The 25935-nt window shown below is 49.0% G+C and overlaps 1 protein-coding gene and 1 long non-coding RNA gene across 3 annotated transcripts in view; one reads left to right on the forward strand and one right to left on the reverse strand.

Moving 5' to 3' along the window:
- Positions 1 to 3045: 3045 nt before the first annotated feature.
- LOC121817482 (uncharacterized) lies at positions 3046 to 15203 on the reverse strand. The gene is made up of 4 exons (XR_006057415.2): positions 15099 to 15203; positions 13304 to 13456; positions 9985 to 10162; positions 3046 to 4974 (listed from the first exon to the last, which is right to left on the reverse strand). It is a non-coding gene; the product is annotated as an uncharacterized LOC121817482 (long non-coding RNA).
- Positions 15204 to 16660: 1457 nt separating this feature from the next.
- KCNJ5 (potassium inwardly rectifying channel subfamily J member 5) overlaps positions 16661 to 25935 on the forward strand; it is a 28551-nt gene continuing 19276 nt past the window's right edge. Inside the window, exon 1 of one of the 2 annotated variants that reach the window (XM_027959719.3) lies at positions 16661 to 16900. The gene's annotated coding sequence lies outside the window, so the exon portion shown is untranslated. Of the gene's footprint in view, positions 16901 to 19397; positions 19505 to 25935 lie in introns of those variants that run through there. The other variant, XM_042237762.2, reaches the window with a different exon arrangement.

Raw genomic sequence — 25935 nt, forward strand, 5'->3', positions numbered from 1 at the left:
TCCAGTCAGCGCAGAACTGCACTCAAGATAGGAAAACAAAGGGTTCCTTAAGTGCCTCATTCATTTGCAAGTCAGGTCCCTTGCAGGATGGAGCCAGAGCATCTCATTATTATGGAGACCAGGTAGCTATTTTACCTCTGTTCCCCCTCTCCCCTTGCCCCCCATTCAGACCAGCCCCTTGGGACCAGCTGGGAATTAGAAAGAGGCTGTTGCTAGGCAACGAGGAGGGCAGGGCTGCTGCCTCTCCCAGTTCCAGGCATCTTGGTCATAATGTGCTAGGGAAGGTGAATCAGATGGCATGTTGCATCTTCCATAGAACCAACATGGATCATTTTCTCAGTCTCTCCTCCTGCCTTCATGGGGAAGTCCTGCTCCTGCTCCATCATCTGCTGCTTCTCCCACCTCCGTAGTCACAGACACAGTCCTCCTTGGCCCGGCAGCCAGGGACAGTGAGCAGAGGGCCTTTCTCCCTGGCTTTGCCCAGGTCCCACTTTGCTGGTGCTCACAGGAACTAACTCCTCAAACACAGCCTGGAGCCCCAACCTCCACACCTGAGCTGGGGGACCGGAGCTCATGGGCTGCTTTTCTTTTCCTTTTCTTTAAAGAAATTTGGAGCATTGCAAAGATATTATTCCATTCACGACTAATATTCCAAGGGGAGCAACTTACATAAACAGTAGGTCTTTGGAGGGGCTTCCCAGGTGGCTCAGTGGGTAAAACAATCTGTCTTCAATGTAGGAGACCCAGGTTTGATCCCCGGGTTGGGAAGATCCCCTGGAGGAGGAAATGGCAACCCACTCCAGTATTCTTGCCTGGAGAATCCCATGGACAGAGGAGCCTTGCAGGCTACAGTCCGTGGGGTCTCAAAGAGTCAGACATGACTGAGCGACTAAACAACAGCAACAATAAAGCTGCAAGCTGTCTCCCTTGCACATAAGGGGGAAGGGATGCCCTGTGTCCCAGGCCACTGCCCCCTACAGATGTGGCTGGCACCCTCTGATTCAGGAAGGGCAGGAAAGGCCATTCCACAACAAGCAAACACATCGCCCCTCAGACCAGCCTCCAGCTCCTGAGTGGGGAGAACAGAGGGACCTCTGCTGGAAGATGTTCTTTCATCTTTGTGCCTCGGTCTTTTTTTTTTTTTTTTTTCTTTTAAGAGAACCAGTGTCTGGTGAAAGAGATGGTACAATGTGAGCATGTCTGCCCCAGAAGAGAAGTAGGTTATCCCACTGAGGTGACAAAAAGGCAAGAGCACCATCACACGGGCTTCCCAAGGAAAGGTTTTGAGAAGCCTGTGTGCAAGAGATGAAAAGCTTTCCTCTGAAACACTGACTGCCTTTTGAAGAGGGTAGCACATACACTGCCATATGAGAAATTCCAGGTCAAGGGACATTAAAAAAAAAAAAAAGGGTGGAACAAAGGGAAAATTTTGACAATTCTGTTTCATTCACTAAAGGCTTGTTGAGGACCTTTCTGTAGAAGCCACAGCACCAGGCACTTGGGGAGTTACAACATGAATAAATCATGGTGTCTGCCTTCAAGACTTTAAGGCTTTATAGAGGAAAAGACATCACAGGCACAATAAGGCATAAATGCGTGGGAAGCATCATGAATAAATGGAAGAAGAGTTTTACTTTTAGCTGGGGGAGCCTCCAAGAGCTGGTGATGCTTAGCAGGATGCTACTGGGGGGGTGGGAGTAGAATTATGCCAGGTGGTCTTGGAAGGTGGGGAGTGGATGAAGGAGCAGCAGCTTGGAGGCTGGAGAACAAAGGTGAGTTGGGGTCATGTGGGTGGGCATAAGACCAGGGGTCCTTCCAAGATCTGTTGGAAGCCCAGAGGGAAGGGCCCATTGCACCCCTTTATTTGATGTGGCAGCAACACTGGCCTGAGATTTTCTAGGATTTCAGCCCAGTGTCCTGGACATTTTGTTCCAGATTCTCAGTTGCTCACACATGTGGTCATAAAATCAGAAGTCAAGACAAATGAGTTCACACGATCCCAGCCAGTCACCCCTGTGTTTGTTGAATGCCTAGGGGAGCGGGGAGGGCTGCCCAGGGAGCAGATGCCCCTCAAGCCAGGACTTGGCAAGCACTTTCTCCCACGCTCGCACATTTATGGGGGTCAGCTTCTTGCCTCAGGCACGAAAACCCGGGCTCTGGAAATTGCCAGCTTCTGCAGTGATGCAGGACAGGTGCCCTGGCCAGTCCAGCGACCTTGAAGTTGATGCCTTTGTGGCCAAAGTGGTGGATGTGACAATCATTTCCTACCATGGGGTGACCAGCCCTGCACCTCATTGCTCAAAGATCCACCTACGATGGATGTCCTGGGATGGTTGTCAGAACCTGTCGTGCGTACAGGACAAACCATGAAGCCCAACTCTCCCAGCATGTAAAGAACCTGGATTCCACTCACCAATATTGTTTTCCTGGTTTTTTTCACTGTGCCATGCAGCCTGTGGGATTTTAGTTCCCCCACCAGGGACTGACCCTGGGGTAGAAAATGGCAACCCACTCCTGTATTCTTGCCTGGAGAATCCCACAGACAGAAGAGCCTGGCAGGCTACAGTCCATGGGGTCACAAAGAGTCAGACATGACTGAGAAACTTGGTATGCACGCATCAGGGGTTGAACCCAGGCCCTTGGCTGTGAAAGCACAGAGTCCTAACCACTGGACAGCCAGAGAAGTCTTCAAAAATATGGATTCCAAAAAGCAGGTGGCACTGGCCTTCCAGCCTGGGTCCCTGCTGTCTCTCAGCCCCACAGCAACTTTGGGTGCCAGGTCATGAGGACTGTATTCAGGAGGACGAAACAGGCCTTAGAATAAGAGCCTCAAATTCAGGGTGCAGCCTCAGAGAGCTCAGGTGGTAGGAAAAACACTGAACTTGGAATCAGAAAATCTGAGTTTGAGGTTGGCTGTCACAATGGGACGGTTACATAACCTTGTGGAGTCTCAGCTTCCTCATCTGAAAAAGAGACAAATTGCACTCACCTTACAAGTGGAAGTGCCTTGTTAATGTTAAGTACTGTAATAAACACCACTTACCATTTCATCATTATGCGTAATACTAAAATCAAACAGAAGCAGAAACTAGGAATCCTGGTTTAGTTCTAAGTCCTGTACCAATGAATGCACAGCAGAGGTCACACCATGCTCCCTACACTGTGAGGTGCGAATAGACAGTTGTCCCTGGTGGTCTGGGGTTGGGGGGCTTCAGGGGCTGTGGGAATGGAGGTGCTGGGTGGCTGGGGTACTCATCAGTGAACAGAGAGCACAGATAGGGCCTAACCTAGGCTTGGGAACAATTGTGTAACATGAATGCTGATGCATGGTTAGTTCAGTTCAGTTCAGTCACTCAGTTGTGTCCAATGCTTTGCGAACCCATGGACCGCAGTACACCAGGCTTCCCTTTCCATCACCAACTCTTGGAGCTTACTCAAACTCATATCCATCGATTTGGTGATGTCATCCAACCATCTCATCCTCTGTCGTCCCCTCCTTCTCCCACCTTCAAGCTTTCCCAGCATCAGGGTCTTTTCCAATGAGTCAGTTCTTTGCATCAGGTGGCTAAAGTATTGGAATTTCAGCTTCAGCATCAGTTCTTCCAATGAATATTCAGGACTGATTTCCTTTAGTATTGACTGGTTAGATCTCCTTGCAGCCCAAGAGACTCTCAAGAGTTCAAAACACCACAGTTCAAAAGCATCAATTCTTTGGCACTCAGCTTTCTTTATGGTCCAACTTTCACATCCATACATGACTACTGGAAAAACCATAGCTTTGACTAGACGAAACTTTGTTGGCAAAGTAATGTCTCTGCTTTTCAGTAAGCTGTCTAGGTTGGTCATAATTTTCTTTCAAGGAGCAAGTGTCTTTTAATTTCATGGCTGCAGTCACCATCTGCAGTGATTTTGGAGCCCCCCAAAATAAAGTCTGTCACTGTTTCCATTGTTTCCCCATCTATTTGCCATGAAGTGATGGGACCAGATGCCATGATCTTCGTTTCCTGAATGTTGAGTTTTAAGCCAACTTTTTCACTCTCCTCTTTCACTTTCATCAAGAGGCTTTTTAGTTCCTCTTCACTTTCTGCCATCAGGGTGGTGTCATCTGCATGTCTGAGGTTATTGATATTTCTCCCGGCAATCTTGATTCCAACTTGAGCTTCTTCTAGCCCAGCGTTTCTCATGATGTACTCTACATAGAAGTTAAATAAGCAGGATGACAATATACAGCCTTGAAGTACTCCTTTCCCGATTTTGAACCAGTCTGTTGTTCCATGTCCAGTTCTAACTGTTGCTTCTTGATCTGCTTACAGATTTCTCAGGAGGCAGGTCAGGTGGTCTGGTGTTCCTATTTCTCTAAGAATTTTCCATAGTTTGTTGTGATCCACACAGTCAAAGGCTTTGGCATAGTCAATAAAGCAGAAGTAGTTGTGTTTCTGGAACTCTTGCTTTTTTGATGATCCAACAGATGTTGGCAATTTGATCTCTGGTTCCTCTGCCTTTTCTAAAACCAGCTTGAACATCACAGTTCACGTACTATTGAGGCCTGGCTTGGAGAATTTTGAGCATTACTTTACTAGTGTGTGAGATGAGTGCAATTGTGCGGTAGTTTGAACATTCTTTGGCATTGCCTTTCTTTGGGATTGGAATGAAAACTGACCTTTTCCAGTCCTGCAGCCACTGCGGAGTTTTCCAAATTTGCTGGCATACTGAGTGCAGCACTTTCACAGCATCATCTTTTAGGATTTGAAACAGCTCAAATGCAATTCCATCACCTCCACTAGCTTTGTTCCTAGTGATGCTTCCTAAGGCCCAGTTGACTTCACATTCCAGGATGTCTGGCTCTAGGTGAGTGATCACACCATCATGATTATCTGGGTCAGGAAGATCTTTTTGTATAGTTTTTCTGTGTATTCTTGCCACCTCTTCTTAATATCTTCTGCTTCTGTTAGGTCCATACCATTTCTGCCCTTTCTTAATAAATGAAAAAAAAAGAGAGAGAGAGAATCCCAATGAATTCTGCTCTTTAAAAGCATCTCCACATTACCTGTAAAACAACAGTAGGTCCTGTTTTCAATTTGATCATTTGCAAAGCACTTTTGTGAACATGGCCTTGTGTGATCATTTAAACAAGGGCAAGCAGCTACAGAAGAAGGGGAGTGATGTTCTTGGCCTCCTGTCTCTGTGTCCAGTTAAGAATTATGTCCTCGATATGGCAGCTGCCCTGAATAGAGGTGATGTGGTTTATTCTCATCACCACTCCTACCTATGCAAGCCTCCCCTCCTCAACCCCATCGTGATCTTGCCCCTCTTCCCTGGCTCTCTCACCAGAAGCCATGAGTGCCCTCCCCAGGTGCTCTCCAGTCCTCACTTACAAATCCTCAGTGGAGGAGAAAGGTCCCACCCACCACTCTCCAACAGCTTCGGCGCTTGATTTCTTCTTTTACAAAAAGACACTGGAGTGAAATGACAGCCAGGTTCTCTGTGGATAAGGGGAGGTGAATTTGCTGGGAACAAGTGCCCAGTGGGTGTTTTCTGAGGTCACTAGAAAAGGAGGCAGAGCAGTTTTTTTCTGTGACTGCTCAACAGCCAGCTGACATGATTCTTCAGTCCCACAGAAGGTGTGACCATCATCAGAGAGGTTCAGGACATCTCATTCAGAGCCTGTCATCTAGCAAAGGACGAGGTCCCCTGGCTCAGTACAATCTTATGTGGCCAGGGTGTCTGGGGAGGGTTTGAGCAGCTGTGGCCAGAGAGAGGGGGAGTACAGGGAGAGTTTGAACTCCTCGAGAAAAATCTTCATGCAAAGAGCGAGTCGATGGATGTGAATGAAAGAACATCCCCAGGTGCACTGTCAAGCATGCCCCTTCTAGGGAAGGGCAAGCTCATTCAATAGACTCCCACATTCCAGTCCATTGACCATGACCTGCTTCTTGTTCAACAGCCAAGACCAATAATCACCTAGTTGATCTACAATTCATGCCCTTTACTGGATTCCAGGCTCACCTAGCAAGGTTCCCATCACGAGCTGGCCTCCCTTCCGGCTCCCCGAGTGTAGGGAGAGATGTGTTGACTTCATGTGAGTTCTAGTTCCCAGCACAGAGTGCTCACAGCAAATTAACGAGTTAAGTGTTCTGGTCTAGACATTAGGAGTCAGACCTGAACCGGTGTTCTTGGGAGATGGTTGTGCTCAAAAATCAGGGGACTGAACTTGCCACGGGGGTCTTGGCAAATGCTCTAAGTCAGGATCTCCAGCCTCCGGGACTGAATGCCTGATTATCTGAGGTGGAGCTGGTGCAATGTGAATAGAAATGAAGTGCATAATCAATGTAACCCACTTAAATCATCCCCAAATCATCCTCCTTCTCCAGTCCGTGGAAAAATTATCTTCCATAAAACCAGTCTCTGCTGCCAAAAAGGTTGGGGACCACTTATTAAGTGATGTCACTTTCTGGGGTCTCTTGGATGACAGCCGACTTTACACCCATGGAGACACCCGAGCATCACCATTAGCTGTGTACCCTTTCTCTATAAACCTGCATCACTATTTATTTATCTGCTACCACAAGGGGAGACATCGCTCTGGGCAGGGGCTATGATCTTACTCATCACTGCACATTCAGAACCTGGCACAGTATCTGCTGCAGAGCAAGGGGTAAACCAATGTCTGCAGGATGGATGATTAAAAATGAATGAATGACTTGAGTATAAAGAGAGTGCTTTAAAGAAATGCTTCTGCTTGTACTCGCATCTGAAATCCTAATCCAATAACAGTTCTTCAACAGTTGTTAGCCCTCAAAAGTAAAAAGAACCAGACAGGAGACAATAGCAGCAATATTTTTGAAAACAGAAAACTGACTCATTCTATGCTTGGACAGGAAGAAATCAGGACCAGCACAATTATAACATCAGAATTCAAAAGAGCGTAGCACAGTCCGCCAGTGGAGGAGGAAGATGAACAGGCAGCTAGAAGGAGGAGGATTGATTGAGTCTGCTTAAGAAGGATCCTTTCCCTGACTTGGCCCTGGTCAAGAAGTCTCTCCCAGCTTCCCTGGCACAAGACTGGAGGCTTATTCTCTAGGGTAAAGCAAAGAGCCTCTGGGTGGAGCAGGATTGATGTGACACCAATCAGGATGGGCTTTCATACTCTGAGAAAAGCAAAGCTAAGTAAACATACCCAGATATCAAAGCCCCCAGATCTAGTCTCCAACTTGATTCCAGAGGCCAGCACTCAGGACTTGACCTTCCAAGCCGGAGACTGAGAGAGTTGATCCTGAGGAACCTGAATATCTCCAAAAGGAAAAAGTACTAACAGGGCATCCTGCACTGAAATAGTCCAGACAGAGCATCCTCCAGAGAGCCTGAGAGCTGTCAGGCCCCATCCTCGGGGCCCAGGCTACCAGGTGTCTGAAGAGTGAAAACAAACAGACATGAAGATAAAACAAATAGCCATGACGAAGCATCTTGGAGGAAACGGAGGCTGTACAGGGAGAAGAAACCGCAGATGAAAGGACACTGCCAAATAGCGAGACTTAGAGTGAGAGGTGGGGGTTCTTGGAAATTAAAAATAGGAAAGCAAAACCAAAAATCTCAGAAGAAAGTGTGAAAGAAAATGTTGAGAAAATCTACAGGAGCATAGACAAAAACACAAAAAGATGAAATTGGGAGAGAAAAGATAAGGAAATGAGGGCTTTCTGAGCTCCAAATTCTAAGTGAGAGGAATTCCAGAGGGAGGGAATGGACTAGGAAGACGGAAACCATCAAAGAAATGTGGCAAGAAAATTTCCCAGAGTGCAAGGCGATGATGAAAAGAACTGCCTCGCTGGGACGTCCCTGGTGACCCAGGGGTTAAGACTATACTTTCAATGCAGGGGCCGCTGGTTTGATCTGTTCTGAGCAAACTAAGATCCCACATGCCAGGAAGAACAGCCAAAAACTTAAAAAAGAAAAGAGCTGCTTCATGTCTAGCACAACAGGTATAAATATTTCTACACCAACCAGGCCCCATTTCTCTGAAATTTCAGAACACCACGGACAAAGGGAGGGTCCCGCTTGTTTAGAGGACAGGTGAAGTGTCCAGGCGTGAAACCTGCTGTGGACATCTCAACAGGACGATGGAAAGGTGAAAGAAAACCGAGACATCCGTGTAATGTTCTGAAGGAAAACGGTCTCCAATCTAGAGTCCTATATGTAGCCAAGCTGTCGATCAAGTAGAACAGAGTTATTTTCACATAAGCAAAGTCTCAAAAAATTTACTTCGAATGCTCTCTTTCCCAAGAAACAGCTGCAGAATATGTCCCTCCGAAGTGGAAGTGTGAACCAAGAAAGAAAAACGCAGGAGACACAGGAAACAGGGGATGCAATCGGGGGTGGGGGCAGTGGGAGGGTGGAGGATTGAGGGAAAAGAGATGCCAGGGGCCAACTGTGCACCAGCAGAGAGTAACCCATCCGGACCAAAGGGAGTGGACAGCTTCCGGTGAGATCTCTCCAAGAGACAAAGTGGCTCAGATGGCAAAAAATCTGCCTGCAATGCAGGAGACTTGGGTTCGATCTCTGGGTTGAGAAGATCTCCTGGAAGAGGAAATGGCAACCCACTCCAGTATTCTTGCCTGGAAAATTCCATGGACAGAGGACCCTGGCGGGCTACAGTCCCCCAGGTCCCAAAGAGTCAGACATGACTGACTTTCACTTCATTTCGTATAACTGGACATTTTGAGAAGAGACTGAAGCTGTAGGTGAAGAAGTTTTCTTGAGATTGATGATGAAAGCAAAGAAAACCAAGAAAATTAGTGATGCCAACAAAAGGTTGTGCAGGAAATAAAAAGTAATCTGATTTACTGCATGGATCAGCTACGAGTAGAATTTTATAGTCATGATAACATTGAACCTGAGTATTTATCAAAAAAATACCTATTGGGAGCATGGAAGAGGGAAAGAGTGTGCACAGGTGGTAGGGATGGGGGAGGAGAAAGCTATTAAAAAGTTCCCTCTCCAGTGGTAGTCTCTAAGGGCGAAGCATCTAAGGATTACTACAGACGTAGCACTTAGGTTTTCCAGGTGGCTCAGTGGTAAAGAATCTGCCTGCCAAACAGGAGATTTGGGTTCCATCCCTGGATTGGGAAGATCCCCTGGAAAAGGAAATGGCAGCCCACTCCAGTATTCTTGCCTGGAAAACCCCATGGACAGAAAAGCCTGATGGGCTACAGTCCATGGGGTCCCAAAGAGTCAGACATGACTTAGCAAGGGAGCACACAGGCAGCACTTAGACACGGGGAAAAGATAGCCAAACAAGAGGAAAGATGGTAGCTTCTGGGAGAAGAGGGAGGAGGAGGTCTGACTTGTTCATATCAAACTAGTTAGAACAATGTGATGCTTTGAATAAAGGCATCTGCAACTTTAATAAAACCAAAACCGAAGGTTGAGATCAATGAGGCAATAACGTATTCTAGCTACTGAGAAATCTTTTTCAACCACTAGATGGTACTATTGGCCCCTTGTGGAATTTGCCAGTGCCCGTCTAGGGCTTGCTGGTCAGTAATTCTACTGGGTTTTCCCAGAATAAAGTGAGATTTATTCCCAGAATAAAGTGAGATTTTATCAATAAACTCACGAAAGAAGTAAAGTTGTTTGTTCTCTTTTATCTTCAAATAGTATCCCTCTTTGTGGAGCAGGAGAAAAAAAAATCATTCACTCCTAGTGTTGCATTAATTGAAAGCTGGATGCTGGGGACAAAACCCAGACTCCTCTGGCGGTTGAGTGCCCTAGCTCCTAGGTACACACAGGTGCTGGTTCAATAAAATCGACTGTGTAGCCAATTGTGGTAAATGTTGACCTGGGGCACCTGGGCCCGGATTCAGGAGTAGGAAATTCAGGAACGGGAAGCTGATGTTGGAAAAGCTGAAGCTACAGTTCTGTTACAACTGGAATTCCATGAGAGTCCATGAAAGGTGTCCTGGGATTCTCACCCAACAGGTGGATGCTTACCCGGAGAAGCAGGGCCACAGGCCTGGTGATCAGGCAGGAGCAGGAGGCACACAGCGGGACCTGCAGAGTCGCGAGTGTGTCTGGTAGGCAGAGCAGTGGCTTTTCCCCTCGGCTCCACTGTCCTTGATTTCTCTGGCTCTGCATAAGCAGGGAGCTGTGGGCACACGTTTCTTATCCCCTGCAGTGTTGAGCACAAGCACTTTTCATGAGATGAGTACCATTAAATAAATACTTTATTAACAATGGAATGATACAGCGTCCGCTCTGATTTCTTGACACCCTCATCCTTTCGCGGTGTGGCTGCCACAACTGTCATTCTGAACACAACTCTCCGTCCAGTTCTGGACCCACCTCTGCCTCCTCCTCCTGTTACTGAGTCCAAGATCTCTCGGCTCGCCACAAGATAAGTCAATGAATCTGAGACAAAGTGTTAGGATCAGGGAGGGACTTTACTTAGGAATCACCTAACTAAGAAGATGGCAGGCTAGCATCTCAAAATAACCATCGTATCAGGGCCTGGTTGCCAGGTTCTTTTATGGCTCAGAGATGGGGGGAGGTGAAGAAACAAAGCAAAAAGACTATTTGATCCTTGCAGCTGTCCCCTAGAATGGCAGGGGAATGTATTGGTTTCCCTTCCTTACAGTCCTTCACAGGTGGATGGCTCAGGTTATCTCCCTGAGGCAGGGCATTATAATAACGAAAAAGGGTTAAAGTCACAGAAGCGGATCCAGTGGGAATTTAAAATTAACCCTACCCGGTCATCCTCCCCCATCCCCAGGCATGAGCACGGTCCCAGGTCTGACTTCTTTTTTCCCTCTCTGCCCTCCTCCAAGTGTCTAAACTGGCCTCAGAGTCCCTGCTCCTCTCCATAGATGGCATACCAAATCCACGCCTCTGTCCCCAGCTCCCTCAACCCCAGGCACCCACTCCCTCCTCTTCTCAACAATTTCAAGTGGGCAACTCACCCAGCCTTTGGTCTGAAATCATGCTCTGCATCTATGCTTTCCAAGCGCCCGGCTCCTCCTGCCTTTAGTATTCACATCAGCAGACAGGCCTGCATTCAGTCAGCGTTTAATGAGAGGATGCTGGGCACTGGGAATTTCTAGGATTTGAAAAAGCAAAGTCGCCCCACCTCTACAAGGAACTTGTAGATTGCATGTGGAGAGGAAAGCGAGGAAACGGAAGCCCCAGCAGACAGTGATCAGAGCCTTAGGGAGAGGAGTAGAAGGGGTACTGTGTACTCAGGAAGAGGCAGGTCTCAGGGTCCCCAGAGAGTCTAGGAAGCTTAGCCCGGCTCAGCTCCAAGCCCAGCTCTGCTCCCTGGTCCCCTGGTAGGCACTGACGTCTGCTGAATCTTTCTCGGCTGCACCTTCTACCTAAAGCTCTCTCTCTCTCTCTCTCAAACCCTAGTGTTCATGAGAGTTACTTGGGGGTGTGTGTGTGTGTGTGTCTGTGTATGGGCACATGCTAAGTCACTTTAGTCGTGTCCAACTCTTTGCGACCCCATGAACTGTAGTCTGCCAGGCTCCTCTGTCCATGGGATTCTCTAGGCAAAAATATTGGAGTCACTCGGGGGATCTTATTAAAGTGAAACTTCTCTTAGAGCAAGACTAGAGTGGAGCCTAGTCTGTGTGGAGCCTAGATTCTGTGTTTCTTACATGGGTCCTGGGAGTGGTGCTGATGCGGCTGGACTGTGACCACACCGTGCATCCTCAGGTCCGATCACCCCTTGCCCTTGTCACCATAGGGCAGCATCTTGGCGGAGCCTACAAATGTGCTTCCAGCCCCTTATCCTAGACCGTGCAACCTGGGAAGCTGTGCAAGCTTGGGAACCAGTGGTGCTCAGAGGTGACCCCGGCAAATGCGGTCTCTGCCATGGTGGGGGTCACCAAACAGGTGCTCACTGAAATGAGTGAATGAGTGAATAATGTGCAAACCACCTCCAGGAAAATCTTCACAGAAATGGCTTTCATAATTCTCTGTGACTCAGAAATCTTCAACAGATACTTCCCATCTGTGGAGTAAAGTTCAAATTCCATAGCTTGGCAGGCAACATCCTTGTGAGAAGCAGCGTTCCATCCATCATGTTACTGCATTAGTTTGCTAGGGTCCCTCTAACAAAATGCCCCAGATCTGGGGGCTTCAACAAAAGAAATTTCCCACAGTTCTGAAGGCTGGAAATCTAGGATCAAGGTGTGGGCAGGTTCAGTTTCTCCTGAGGCCTCTCCCCCTGGCTTGCAGACAGCTGTCTTCTCCCTGAGTCTTCATACAGCCTTGACTATGCTTGTGTGTCTCCCCGTGTGTCAATTTCCTCTCTTTATAAAGATCCAGGCCCCATTGGATTAGGGCCTATTACAACAGATGCATTTTAACTTAATCACCTCTTCAAACGTCCTGTCTCTAAAGACAGTCACACAGCAAAAGAGACACAGATGTATAGAACGGACTTTTGGACTCTGAGGGAGAGGGTGGGATGATTTGGGAGAATGGCATTGAAACGTGTATACTACCATGTAAGAAACGAAGTGCCAGTCTATGTTCGATACAGGATACAGGATGCTTGGGGCCGGTGCATGGGGATGATCCAAAGAGATGATATGGGGTGGGAGGTAGGAGGGGGATTCAGGATTGGGAGTTCGTATACACCCGTGGTGGATTCATGTCAATGTATGGCAAAACCAATACAGTATTGTGAAGTAAAATAAAGTAAAAATAAAATTTAAAAATAAATAAATAATTAAAGACAGTCACAGTCTGCAGGACTGGGGCTTAAGGTTTCATTATCTGAATTTGGGGCAGAGACACACAATTCAGCACCTAGCAGTTAGGAATATGACTGCGTAATCTGACAAAACTTGTTTCTGAAATTCACTGTTAAAAACTATACCAAAGAGGGACTTCCCTGGTGGTCCAGTGGTTAAGACTTTGCCTTCCAATGCATGGGGTGCAGGTTCAGTTCCTGGTGGGGTAGATAATATCCCACATGCCTCAGGGCCAAAAAACCAGAACATAAAACAAAAGCAATATTGTAACAAACCCAATAAAGGCTTTAAAAAATATATTGCTTTAAAACAAAATTCTGTGCCAATGAGAGGATACTTCTCTTGTTAGAGCCTCCTTTTCTCGTCTGAGAATGATGATAACACTACCTCCCTCAGGAGGTTATTAAGAAGCTTAAAAGCACTGTCTTCTGTGAAGAAGAGCTTAGCACATAGTAGTCACTCAGTCAATTACAGCCACCTGTCATCACTTCTCACACTTCACCTGCCCTTCATCCCAGCAGCAATCGCTCCCTCACCGCGGGTCCCTGAGCACTTACCTCCGGAGGAGGGGCTTTTCATTCAAGCCCCCTCCTCATATTCCAGTTCCAGTCTTCTTCGTGCTCCACTTCTGGCTGCAGTCAGAGAGCCTTCCACCCCCAGGCTCTGTTAGTGTTATGATCAATTCTACACACCATTCCATCAATTAGCACCTGGGAATTAAAATCCCAAGTTGTTAATTTGCCTGCACATAGGCTGACCCTCCCAAATAGATTGTTAGGTATTTTAGATCAAAGCTCATCATTATATTTTTTAGTGCTTATCAAAGTGTCCCAAATGTAATGGACCTTAACTTACATACAGTCAATATTCATTTATTGAAAAATATATATATATATTAGCATTGTGTATATATATGGCTTCCCTGGCAGCTAAGCTGGTAAAGAATCCATTTGCAATGCAGGAGACCCCAGTTCGATTCCTAGGTTCGGAAGATCCCCTGGAGAAGGGATAGCCTACCCACTCCAGTATTCCTTGCTTGGCTTCCCTGGTGGCTCAGTTGATAAAGAATCTGCCTGAAATGAGGGAGACCTGGGTTTGATCCCTGGGTTGGGAAGATCTGCTAGAGGAGGGCATGGCAACCCACTCCACTATTCTTGCCTGGAGAAAGAAAATGAACAGAGGAGCCTGGTGGGCTCCATAGGGTCACAAAGAGTTGGACATGACTGAAGTGACTAAGTATACACACACACACACACACACACGCACACATAAGGTATATATGGGGAGTGGTGGTTTTAGCATAAAGAAACCATGAGAAAGAGACATATCATTGACTGATACATATCTGCTATTTATGGATGGGCTGGATGCACAACTAATGTACGAAGAATTCTCCTGACATGAGAGAAAAATACTTAAAATATTTGTCTTAGAAGAGTCTTAGTTAGGACTTCAGAGTATAACTCAACAAACTCTTTTAATTAATATTTTATCTGGCTGGAAATATTTATGAGACATTACCAGCCTCATAAATGCAAATGGAATTTCTATAAATAGGAGAAAAAATAATTTCCTGTGTGTCATACTCTGGAGAGAAAACTTTAATTGTGAATTCATCTATTGCTCGACGGAGGAAGGTAAGAAGCAAGGAAGGGTGCACAGAGGCAGTGGTTCTGTGCACTAATTACCATGACGACGCACGAGAATTTTCCATTGCTTTTGAACACTGGCCTCATCAATTTCAGACAATGAAGGATGAACTTATACCTTCCAAGCCCCCTGAGCGGTTCTTCAATTGTGTCCCCGATGCTCAAATGTCACCTGTGCTCTTTGAAGGATTTGAGCATGAAAAAGTCAAGGTTCACCTCAATCCGTAACAAGCAGTCAGGAATAGAATCCTATTTCTCTTTTTTCAGGTCTAGGCTGAGAACTGGACCCAGGTTCTCTGCCTCCTGGCCCAAGGTCTATCACTGTGAGAACATTTACAAAATAAAATGGTATTACCCTACATTCTGCTCCACAATAAGCCAGGCTTCCCCCATCAGGACAGAAGAAATTCCACGGTCTTTATGCTGAACCCAGGACAGAACATCTGGGCTCAGGACATGCTTAAAGTGTGTGTCATGTGGTCCACAGAACTGCACCATCAAGACCTCTTGGAGAACTAGAAAATGAAGGACTGAAGAATTTTCATCTCAGAGCGATAAACCATAAGATCAACCTGTGATGGATGAGCAGGAAGACAGGCTACATCCACCAAGGGATGAGATTTCCTGGTTAGTCAGAACCACAGCAGCCTCACTCAATAACGACCCTGTGCGGGGAGAGGAGAGGGAGGTCCAGGAAACCTACCTGGCTGCTCTGAGCTCTGTTGCTGGGGAGGGTGCCTGGGCGGTGGGCTGTGTGCACGCTGATCCAGGGCAAGAGGAGCGCCCATCAGGTTGCCATGGTGAGACTAAACTGCCCAGCCGCTGCCCTGTCGCTGCGCTTACAGGAGGGGACAGGTTTGGTGCATCCAGCCCCAAGCATTGGTCACCTCCTTGTAATTAATAAACCAGGTTTCTTGTTTTTGCCAGTATTCACTTGATAAATATTCATGGAAGAGCTGTGTGAGGTGCTGGGGGCACAGCAGAGTACAGTCCCTGCCCTGGTAGATGCTGGTCTCATGCACCTGATCAGGTGCACCTGTCCCCAAGGTGGAGAGACACTCTCAGGGTCTAGGGCAGGGGCGTGGGTCCCCAAAGGCTGGGCAATGGCAGAGATGGGCCAGGGAGGCCCCCCCCTACCACCTCCATGGACCAGTCCTGAGAGAAGCCTGCCACCCCTGCCCAGACAGCAGCCCTCCCTTTCCAGGGGGTCTGACGTTCCCAGGGTGTTCCTTACAACTCACAGAAGTTACAGACGGAAGGCAGGGGCTCATCTTTCCCCAAGGTGAGGAGAAAACCTAAAAGGGAGGGAAGGGAGGAGGCTGTCAAGTGATGGCTCTTCGTCTGGACTGCTCCAAAGGAAGGCTTCCTGCTACTCCTACCTGGCCACAGGCCACCTGCCTCCAGCGAGGGCGAGAGAACCGCCAGTGATGCGCAGACAGCCCAGGAGCAGCGGGCTGTTTTCTGTTTCTAGACCCGCCCCGTCTCCAGCCTGTGAGTCACGGGAACCCCCGGACCTCTCTCCATCCACCGGAGCAAGGTCTCAGGGCTGTGGTTGCTGCACCGGGACTCTGGCCCCTCCAACATCCCAAGGAAAGCCTACCGCCTGCTAGGTTCCCATCTAAGAAGTGCGACTAAATTTTGCCAGCAGCCCCCTCAACGCAGCGCGGAGTGAAAGAGCAGCCCCTCCAAAGCTAAACCGAGATTTCTGTTCGCCTAGTTTCTTCCTTCTTGCGGTCTGCTGCACCGCACCCACTAAACACGCGCGCTCTCACGCGTGCACACGCTCCCACACACGCACCTGCGCGCGCGCATGGATCTCGGCCCTTGGTACCTGCACGACCAGAAGCACAATCCCGCCCCACCCTGCCCCCGTACCACCAGCGGGGGTGGCAGGGACCTGGCGGGAGTCTGGGGGGCGGGAGGGGGCACGGAGGGAGAGAGGCTGGCTGGGAGCCTAGCGCAGAGCCGCCAGCCGCTCCCCCCCCCCCGGCCCCCCCACCGGGTCTCGCTCCGCCTTCCCCATCCGATTCATTCAGAACTGATAGTGTCCCCAACACGTCGCAGGGAACCCCCGCCCTGCCGCGCCCCCCTACCCCTCCACCGAGTCGCCTGCGGTCCTTTACAAAGGTTATTACACATTGTTACACAGATTCATTGTACAGGGGACAGAAGGGGAGGAGGAGCCGGGGAGAGAAGAAGGCGGAGGGGAGGGAGGGGGGAAGGACGGAGGGAGGGAGGGAGAGAGACTGAGCGCCTCCCGCCGCTGTCGCTGGAGAAAGGGAGTGACTAGTGGTTGAGACTGGAGGGGGCTGGCGAGAGACGGGATGGCTTAGAAGCCTCTGCGCACAGGACCCACGCAGGGAGAGGCTCTCCGCAGAGTCCGAGGCAGCCCGAGATGGCTAGTGCTGGAGGGTCCCCTCCAGGGCCCTGAGCGCCCCTGCACCGCCTTGGAGGGACACCCTCGAAGTTAGCATCAGTGGGACTTGGAAGCTCCGATCTCAACAAGTAAGTTGTCTTCTTTCCTCCTCCATTTTCCCCCAGCTCACTGGTTCTGGAAGGCGGGGTGCACGCAAGCTCCCAGGGTGCCCACTGTCTGGGAGCAGCTGGCTTCACCCTCACCTGGCGGTCCTGAGAGCCAGCTGCAGGGACTGGGAAGGGCTTTGGATGGGTCCAAAGTTCAGCCAGGAGAGCTGAGCTCCCCAGAACAGGCAGGCAACCCTGGGCTGGGAGCTTAGCCCTCAGAGGCTGTGAACTTGGCTGTTCTGTTTTAGAGCAGGATACCCAGGTTCCCAGAGCCCCCATCGGCTGGGTATGGGAGAGGCCAGGGCAGTGGGAAGGGGTCATCTCTCCTCCCACATCCTTGGGGGCAGCTCTGCCTCCAAGTGGGGGTATGAAGAGTCCCGGCAGGGCAGTGAGCTCCCCGGCCTTGGATCCTTGGCTTAATCTTGCTTTCTTTCAATTCTGGCCAAGTTGGCAACAGGGCTTTGCTGATTCTACCCGCCTGCTGCTCTGGTCACTTCCTGTGTGCCTGCCTGTCTCTTTTTAAACATCTTTCAAACTGTTCAGAAAGGCCAGGGGTCAAAGCTTCAAGGTCAAGTTTAGGGACTAGAGAGTGGCATCATTATTCCCGTGCTCCCCAACCCTGACTGTCTCTCTGAAGACCTGTGGCGCACCCCCTACCCCTACCAACCAGGGCTCTCCTCTCCAGCCTGTGGGGCAGCCTAAGCACTGCTGGCTCCTTGGACAAGCTCTGGCCCCCAAAGTTCCAGGGCTTGTGCCAGGCATCGGGTCAGGCAAGGCCAGCCCAGCACCTGTTCTGGGAGTCCCTTCAAATGCCAGCAGATCCGCAGGGCCTTGGGTGTTGGCTTTATGTCACTCTGTGCCCAGCTCCCTGCCCTCTTCTGAGCCTTTTAGCAGAGCAGGTACCAACATCCTCATCCTACAGGTGAGAAAAGGCAGCTTAGCGAGGCCACATAGCTTACCGAAGGTACACACCTTACAGGTGAGAGACTCCAACATGTATCACTATTTCATCACTAAGCTATGCACTCTAGGGCTTTTTTGCTTCACAAAGTACTTCTCCATGTGGGAGGGAGTCAGTGAAAAGACGCCAATATTTAGGAACCAAGTCCTGACTTGACAGACTCCTGTGCATTCTCCTGGACTCCAGTCCTCTGACGTGTCCATCTCACCAGTGTTAGAGGAGAGGCCGAGGCATGGAGTGCTCTGAGCGCTAGTAAGTAGCAGAGACGTTAACCTCATTATGCTTGTCCTCTGGCTTCAAATCCAGATGGTTTCCACTGTCAAGCACCAAGCCCAAAAGGTGTTTGACCTTCCCACATCCACACTTTTCTCAAAACCCAGGAGTAAATCCCATCAGCTGACTGGCGGAGGCCCTGGGGCTTCCTAGAATCTGGTGGGAGAATGACTGGGCCTTGGAAAGAAAGCCCCTTGGCTGGACTGTGATGTGAGAAGCCTGGTGTGCCTGACTGTGATTTTCAGCTATTGATCAGGCCTGAAATGGCCTCACTCCAATGTGGAGGTGCAAGGCAGGGACCTCAGAGAAAGTCCTGGGGTGCAGGTGGGGGATGCTTCTTGGCAATAATATCAGGGAGTCTGGAACACTTCCTGTGTGACCTGGAGCATTTTAGGTACATGATGAGTTTCTGTTTTTCTTCCTCCATTCGGTGCTTTTCCCACTGTTCCTCCCAGCCTCCCCTGACCTCATGGCATCCCACCCCCCTCCACCATTCTGAACCCACACAATCTGAAACTAACTTCGCTTGGAACCGAAAGCTAGAGGAAAGACAAGCATTCTCTTACCTGGGAAGGAATGTTCGGGGGCTTTATCAAGTGTCCACTACTTCTCAGGCTCTCTTCGTTAATAACTAGATTGATAATAAATTGTTACAACAGTATCAATTAGAACAGCACCAGGGCCACTGATGGAAGAGGAAGCATCCCAAAGAGAAATGGTCTGTGCTTTCCGCAAAAGCACGGGGCTCCCGACCTCCCCAAACTGTGATCTAGATTCTCTGTCGCTCTTGGACAGAGAGGGCATCGCTCAGATACAGGCTCTTCTGTCTGCACAGCAGCCCGCCGGCATTAGGCAGAGATGGGTGAGCTCCGGCAGGCAGCAGCAGGAGGAGATCAGGATGAAATGGGAGGGAGAGAACCCCCCCCCCACTACACTGTCCCAGAGTGTCCCGGGAGCCCCCTGCTGCCTTCTCTGACCACAGAGTCAGATCCCAGTGGGACTCCCCGCCTTGGGCTCCCCTGAGTCTTTGGGCACATCCTGAGCCAGGCAGAGCTCTTTCCTCTGTGGGTCCAGCAGAATCCGTGTGGTCCTGTCACTGGCATTCTCCTACCCATCAGGATGTACCGCGGGAACCCTCTGGGCCTTTCTCCCTGAGTCTGCCTGGGTTTCCTGTCCAGGAGACATTAGAGGTGCCAAGCTGGCCTGTGAGGATGCTGAGCGCAACACAGGCGGTGGGGGCACTGTCTTCCTCCCTCCTGTCTGCTCCCTAAATGGCCAGGCTCTTCGTGACTCAGGTGGTCAAAGCCATCAGCGACATCTTATGCATTCACATACTTGAAAACTGCACCCAGGTCTGTTTTTTATTTGTTTGTTTGTTTTTAAATCAGTTCAGCAACGATTGATTTGATCTCCTAGCATGTGCCAGGAATAATTAATTTTTGAAAACCTTGGAAAATGATTGTTCGGGCAGGAAGAGTTATGCTTTCCACTTAGGAGAATGTTAGCAGAAGTTTGCATTTTCTGAGCAACCCTGGTTGAATATTTAGGCTGCAGATGGGAGGGTGATGGAGAGAAGGGTGGGGCACAGGAAACCATTAGGTGGTTGGAAGGAGCCATTTTTAGATGAAATTTTCACCGTGTCGGAGCAACAGTCGGGTCGCTGAGAACCGGGGGGCCATCCTCAGATGTCTAGAAGACTGGTCAGCCATGAAGGAATTGTTCTGTTTTTCCTAAAGATTAGAAGAATGGGAGTTCAAACGTGAAGGATTCCAGGGAGACATTTGGAAAAGAAAAAAAGCTGAATGTATTTCTCTAAGAGACCTGTGGAGTGGCTTTCTCTGGACTAATTTTACAACAGAGGGGACAGCTTCCCCTTGCTGAGCCTTAGCTGCTGAGGGACTGGGTACTGGCCTCTGCCAGGGCACCCCAGCTTATCTGGTGCCTCCTACCTTGACATTCTGATAAGTGAGCTATTCTAGTCCACAGAGCCCAGGATGGCAGTTAAACTTGCCAGGGGCTGTGCTGAGCTAAATGTCAGAGCCAAACCTTTAACACATGACCCTGGAGATCCTGGCTTGGGCATCCATGTCAGGTTCCATCATCACTCCAGACCAGAGCAGGCTGAGGGGCAGAGGTTGGGGATGTCTGATCGGTCTGGCAGGTGGCAACAGCACTTCTTGGTCAACAAGGTCAACCCGTACGGTGGCCAGGGAGGCTGGTGGCGAGAGTGAAAGGGAAGTGGAGGGGGTTCAGAGAGAGATGGTGGCAAGGACAAACTTTCAGGCTCCCATTCTCACGTCCTGAGTCTTGCTTGTTTGGGGCTGCATGTTCTGCCTGCCCTTGCGTCCTCTTTTACATCTCATGATCCCAGCTGTAAACTCAGAAAGACCCTACTGCTACCATCCTGTGTTATTTCTTGCTGCTCATCAATGAAGGGAGGGAAAGTCAAGAGCGGAGAAGTGCCATCCGGGGCTGAACCTGTGCCCCTCGTCCTGTGCCTAGACTCTGCTCCCCTCCCTAGGTTGGGCTGTTGAGTGCTTGATACCCAGAGCCTGGCTGAGAGGAGAGTCATAAGACCAGCAGGGACGATGTGCCACCTCTGCCCAAGGAAGCTGCCCTCCAGCGGGGGTATCAGGTCCATGGATGCCCAGGTGCAAGACATCTTACAAGCAAGGCTATGACAGCTGGTGCACCTGGGCTATCGAAGATGACCCTGTCAGACATCAGGGGACACAGACCCCCACTCCCCCAGCCCCAAGTCTGGTTGCCTCAGTCACTTCAGAAAGTGCCCTTTATTGTATGGACTTAAAAAGTCTGTCATAGATTGCTGCAAAACTGTATGGAGCTCCTGTCCGAGGCCAGACCTTGTACAGGAACTGGTGATGGAAGAGTGTTCATTTGCCTGCCCTGGCCAGAGCTCTGTCTCTCCCAGGACTAACTGGGGGAGGTGGACATGCCACAGCACCGGGGGGGGGGGGGGGGGGGACAAGGGGAAGCACCACCAGACAGATGCAGGGGCCAAGAGGGCCCACAGGACCAAGGATAGCTTTCCAAGGGGCTCCATAATCCGCATGATCTGGATCACTGTGCCTTTATAGTAAGTTGAGAAATTCAGTACACTAGCTACTTTCATTTTATTCTGTTTCAAAATGGATTTCTGTATTCTAGTTCTTTCACCCTCCCGTCTAAATTTCAGAATAATTTTCTCTGTATCTACAAAAAATCTGTGGGATGTTGATTAAGAGTGACATGAAATCTATATGTCAGTTTGAGGAGGAGTGACATCTTTACTGTGCTGTCTTTTCATCCGTGAATACTGCGTGTGTCTCCACTTTTTCAGATGTTCTTCAGTTTCTTGCGTTGGTATTCTGTGGTTGTGCATGCTGCGTGTTAAGTCGCTTCCATCATATCCAACTCTTTGCGACCCTATCGACCATAATCTGCCAGGCTCCTCTGTCCATGGGATTCTCCAGGCAAGAATACTGGAGTGGGTTGCTGTGCCCTCTTCCAGGAGATCTTCCCGACCCAGGGATCAAACTCGGGTCTCATACACCTATCCGCATTGGCAGGCAGTTTCTTTATCACTAGCGCTACCTGGGAAGCCCATTTTGTAGTTAACACAGTTCTTTTTGATCTGCCAGCAACTAACTGTGTGACTCAGACCTTCATGTTACTTTCTGTGAAATGGGTATAATGACATAGCAAAGAGCAAGTAAGACAGTTTTATTTCCAATAGACTGATGATTATCTTCTCTGTTCTTTCTTTTCTTCCTCCCAACTCGTGCTCTGATGCCCTCCTCACCACTCCCCCCACTCTCATCTCATCACTATGTCTTTTCCTTTCATCCTTTGTGATCTTCATGCTCAGCTCCTTACTCTGCAGCGCTTTCTGTCTCTCTTATTCTCGCCGCTTCTCCTGGTCACTAATCCTTCTGTGATGTTCCTCTTGTTCCTCTTTATTGCGTCACATGGGAGCTCACTTTTCCTTGCTTTCCTCAGACATAACAAGTGATCCTACGGCCAGTCAGTCTGGATATATGTCCAGATTTATGACACTAGCTTTGAGGCAGTTTATTCCTTCTCCCCTATGCCTGTATTTCTTCATTTATAAACAGGGGAAGCAGGACTTAATGTCACATCTTTTCTGAAGTGGTTAAATGAGTATAAAGCATTTAGAGGGCTTTCCAGGAGGCTCAACTGGTCACGAACCTGCCTACCAATGCAGGAGACGTAAGAGAATTGAGTTCGATCACGGGGTCAGGAAGATCCCTGGGAGGAGGGCATGGCAACCCACTCCAGATTTCTTGCCTGGAGAATCCCATGGACAAGGAGCCTGGCGGGCTACAGTCCATGGGGTCACAAGGGGTTGGACAAGACTGAGCAACAGAGCACACAGCATTTAGAACACAATCTGGTACATGATAAGCGCCCAGTGGGATTCAACGATTATTACTGTCTCGCTCTGAGTCTGGTCTTTTCTCAGTGGTCCTCTCACCTTCTGTCATTGTCCCATCTTTTTCACTTGGATGTAAGTCTATTTGTATTCACATTATATTGCTTTCTTGATACCGTCTTCCCCACGCTACTGTATCTCACATTGTCTGATCGTCATTGACAAATTGGCACCAACCCAGGAAATCTGTCCCTGGGGTTGTTGAGAGGAAACAAGTGGCTTTTCATTTTGATTTAATTATTAATCTGCTTTATTATTTAATGCAGACAATATCCTCACAGTGCAGGTTTATGGTGAAAAGGATGTATTATCACGATTCTGCTAACTTTCAGAGAGCTAGCCAGCTTAAAAGGGGAAAGTACTGGACAGACACAAATGTGGGGAAAATGTAAAAGCAATTAATTTGATTTTCATGGTTTTTATTTATGATTTTTCATACATCTACTCCAGGGGGCTGGGATGGTGAATTTGGATTGTGACTGGTGAGCCATGGCGGAGTGTTAAGATGAAGAGATGTTAGGATGCGCTTCCTAGGTGGCACTAGTTGTAAAGAACCTGCCTGCCAATGCAGGATCTCCTGCATTGTAAGACGCAGGTTCAATCCCTGGGTTGGGAAGATCCCCTGAAGGGGACATGGCAACCCACTCCAGTATTCTTACTTGGAGATTCCCCATGGACAGAGGAGCCTGGCAGTTACAGTCCATGGGGTCACAAAGAGTAGGTTATGATTGAAGCAACTTAGCACACACAGATGCAAGGACCCACAAGGGCCCACAGCAGCAAGCCAAAGAGGCGCAAATGTTCCACCTTAAGCAAATGAGAACCTCAGTTACAACTGCGGTTCCATAGATGCACAGCCCAATGGTTAGGTACTTACAAAGTGTTAAATTCCTTGAGAGGTACATGTGATTAAGCCTTTCAAATCCATAATCCATACATTGAATTAGTCCTGATTTTTGCCCTTTTAAAAGCTAATGAATGTATTTTTGTCTCTATTTCCACCAAAGAATTGAACTCCTTACTCAAATGCCAGATCTGTCCACTCTCATTTCAGATGAGAATTCCATTTGCCATTAAAAACCCCTCAATGAAACACCATTTAATCTTTTTCTCTTTGCTTACTATCTGTATCATGAACTCCTCGTGTTTTTGTGTCTTTAATGACCAATTAAGTTAGAATTAGTCTACTGTGCTTCAGATAAGGTACATGTTCCTCTCCAGTTACCCAAACCTGACGCATAAGCTTATGTCTTCCTTGGAATCGTGGAGGAGTCCCACCCTCCTGCCCTCACCCCGCCACCAAGGATACAGTCTGAATGAGATGCTAGTCTGGGCTGCCCGAGGTTCTGAGGGTCCAGCTCACCCATTTTGCATCCAGTACCCTCTTCTCTGTGCAGCCAAGGGCCAGGGTCACTTGCTAGACCTACTGTTAAACCTTCTAGCATTTGTTTTACCCCAAACATTGAAGGCCATTTCCATGTCTCCAGCGTCATCATCGTGGAAGTGACTTAACCAGCATGTGTGTGTCCTTGGACAATTAGCCAACTACAAAGTGGGACTAAGGTCATTAGATTCTCTTGAGCCAGTCCAAGAGTTCTGAAAAGGCCCCATGGAGATGCCTATTACCATCATTATCCCATAATAAGTCCATGTAATAACAACACTGGTATTATTTCATGCTTCATACCTGCCCTTCCTGCTCCTGCTCAGTCGCTCAGTTGTGTCTGACTCTTTGCAATCCCCAAGCAAGAATACTGGAGCAGGTTGCCATTTCCTCCTCCAGGGGATCGTCCTGACCCAGGGATGGAACCCACATCTCTTGCGTCTCCTGCACTGGCAGGTGGATTCTTTATCACTAGTGCCCCCTGGGGAGCCTATACCTGTCCTTAGCCAGTAACAATTTGGATTAGGGGACCAAGTGCCTTATACTGGTGTTTAGCGGTGTACCATTTTCTTGGTCAAATAGCAGGTATTTCATTGACATCATGATTCCTGTGGATATTTCCATTTCTCATACAGGAAAGAGACCCAGGGTTGGGACCTATGAAACAGTGTGTAATTCAGGGAAAGGTGTGTGGCCAGAGGGGCTGGGATTATAATTCAGGACCAAGATTGCACTCTGTCTCGTGCTCCAGGCTTGGATTGACATCAAGTGGAAGAGTGGGATAGTGTGAGTCCCACAGCTTCCCAGCCACATGACCCTGGGCACGTCCCCTACTTTCTCTGAGTCTCAGTCTCCTTATCTGTATAACAGGCACATTGCGCTTATTCCACAGTGTTGTGGAGATGATAGGTGTGTTCATACACGTGAGGATCCTGGTTCAGAGATGAGTACATGCACACACACACAAACATATCACTTCCAGGGAGAGTCCCCAAAGAAACAAGTCAGTATAACCCACTGCAGGAAATAAATTGAACACATATTTAAAACAAAAACAAAACGAGAATGAAGGGCATAAGTGAAGCAGCCCACAAAGGACACATGCCCGCCAAGGAGCTCCCTCTGGTCAGGGTGTGTCCGAGTCAAACCTAGGGACAGCTGACTTACCCTGGGAGCAGCCCAACCCTGCAACCACACACACCTTGACTGTGCTCTAAACAGTAGTCCCGTGCTAAGTCCCCTTAGTCTCGTGCTAAGGGGCCAGATTCAAGGGCTCCCCTGGGAGGGAGGCAGGTGGGACCTGGGAGTCTGCAACAGCTACCAAAGGAAGGTCATTCTGAAAGTCAGATGCAGCAGGGTGCTCCCCACCTGAGCGCCCCCACCTTACTCAGCAACCCCTCTGCAGTGGTCTCTGCAGCTCAGCAGTCAGGACTGCGGTGTGCAAGTCATTGCAGTGACCAAGGGTCCCACTCAGCAGGGCCTCTTCCTCCATCCTTATCCCACTGAAAGCCCCCCCATCTCTCTCCTGGCATGTGCCCCGCCCCCACCCCCCACCCCCGTGCAGACACAGGACAGTTGTGCATCCCAGAGAGAGTGGTGCCAACATCGAGTGAGCTGTGGCATCCTTTTTCCTGGGCATTGGGCCTGAAAATGAAAAGCGAGAATATTAGTTGCTCAGTCAGTTTCAGCTCTCTGGGACCCCATGGGCTATAGCCCACTAGGCTCCTCTGTCCATGGAATTCTCCAGGCAAGAATACTGAAGTGGGTTACCATTTCCTTCTCCAGGGAATCTTCCCAACCCAGGGATTGAACCCAGGTCTTCTGCATTGCAGGCAGATTCTACTGACTGCCCCATCAGGGAAGCCCTGGAGCAGGGTTAAAAGGAGCACACTTTCCGTGAGCCCTAGAGAGCAAGGAACATCCTGGGCACAAACCAGCACCTGGGT

The sequence above is a fragment of the Ovis aries genome, chromosome 21 (assembly GCF_016772045.2).
Source record: "Ovis aries strain OAR_USU_Benz2616 breed Rambouillet chromosome 21, ARS-UI_Ramb_v3.0, whole genome shotgun sequence".
NCBI classification, from domain to species: Eukaryota; Metazoa; Chordata; class Mammalia; order Artiodactyla; family Bovidae; genus Ovis; species Ovis aries.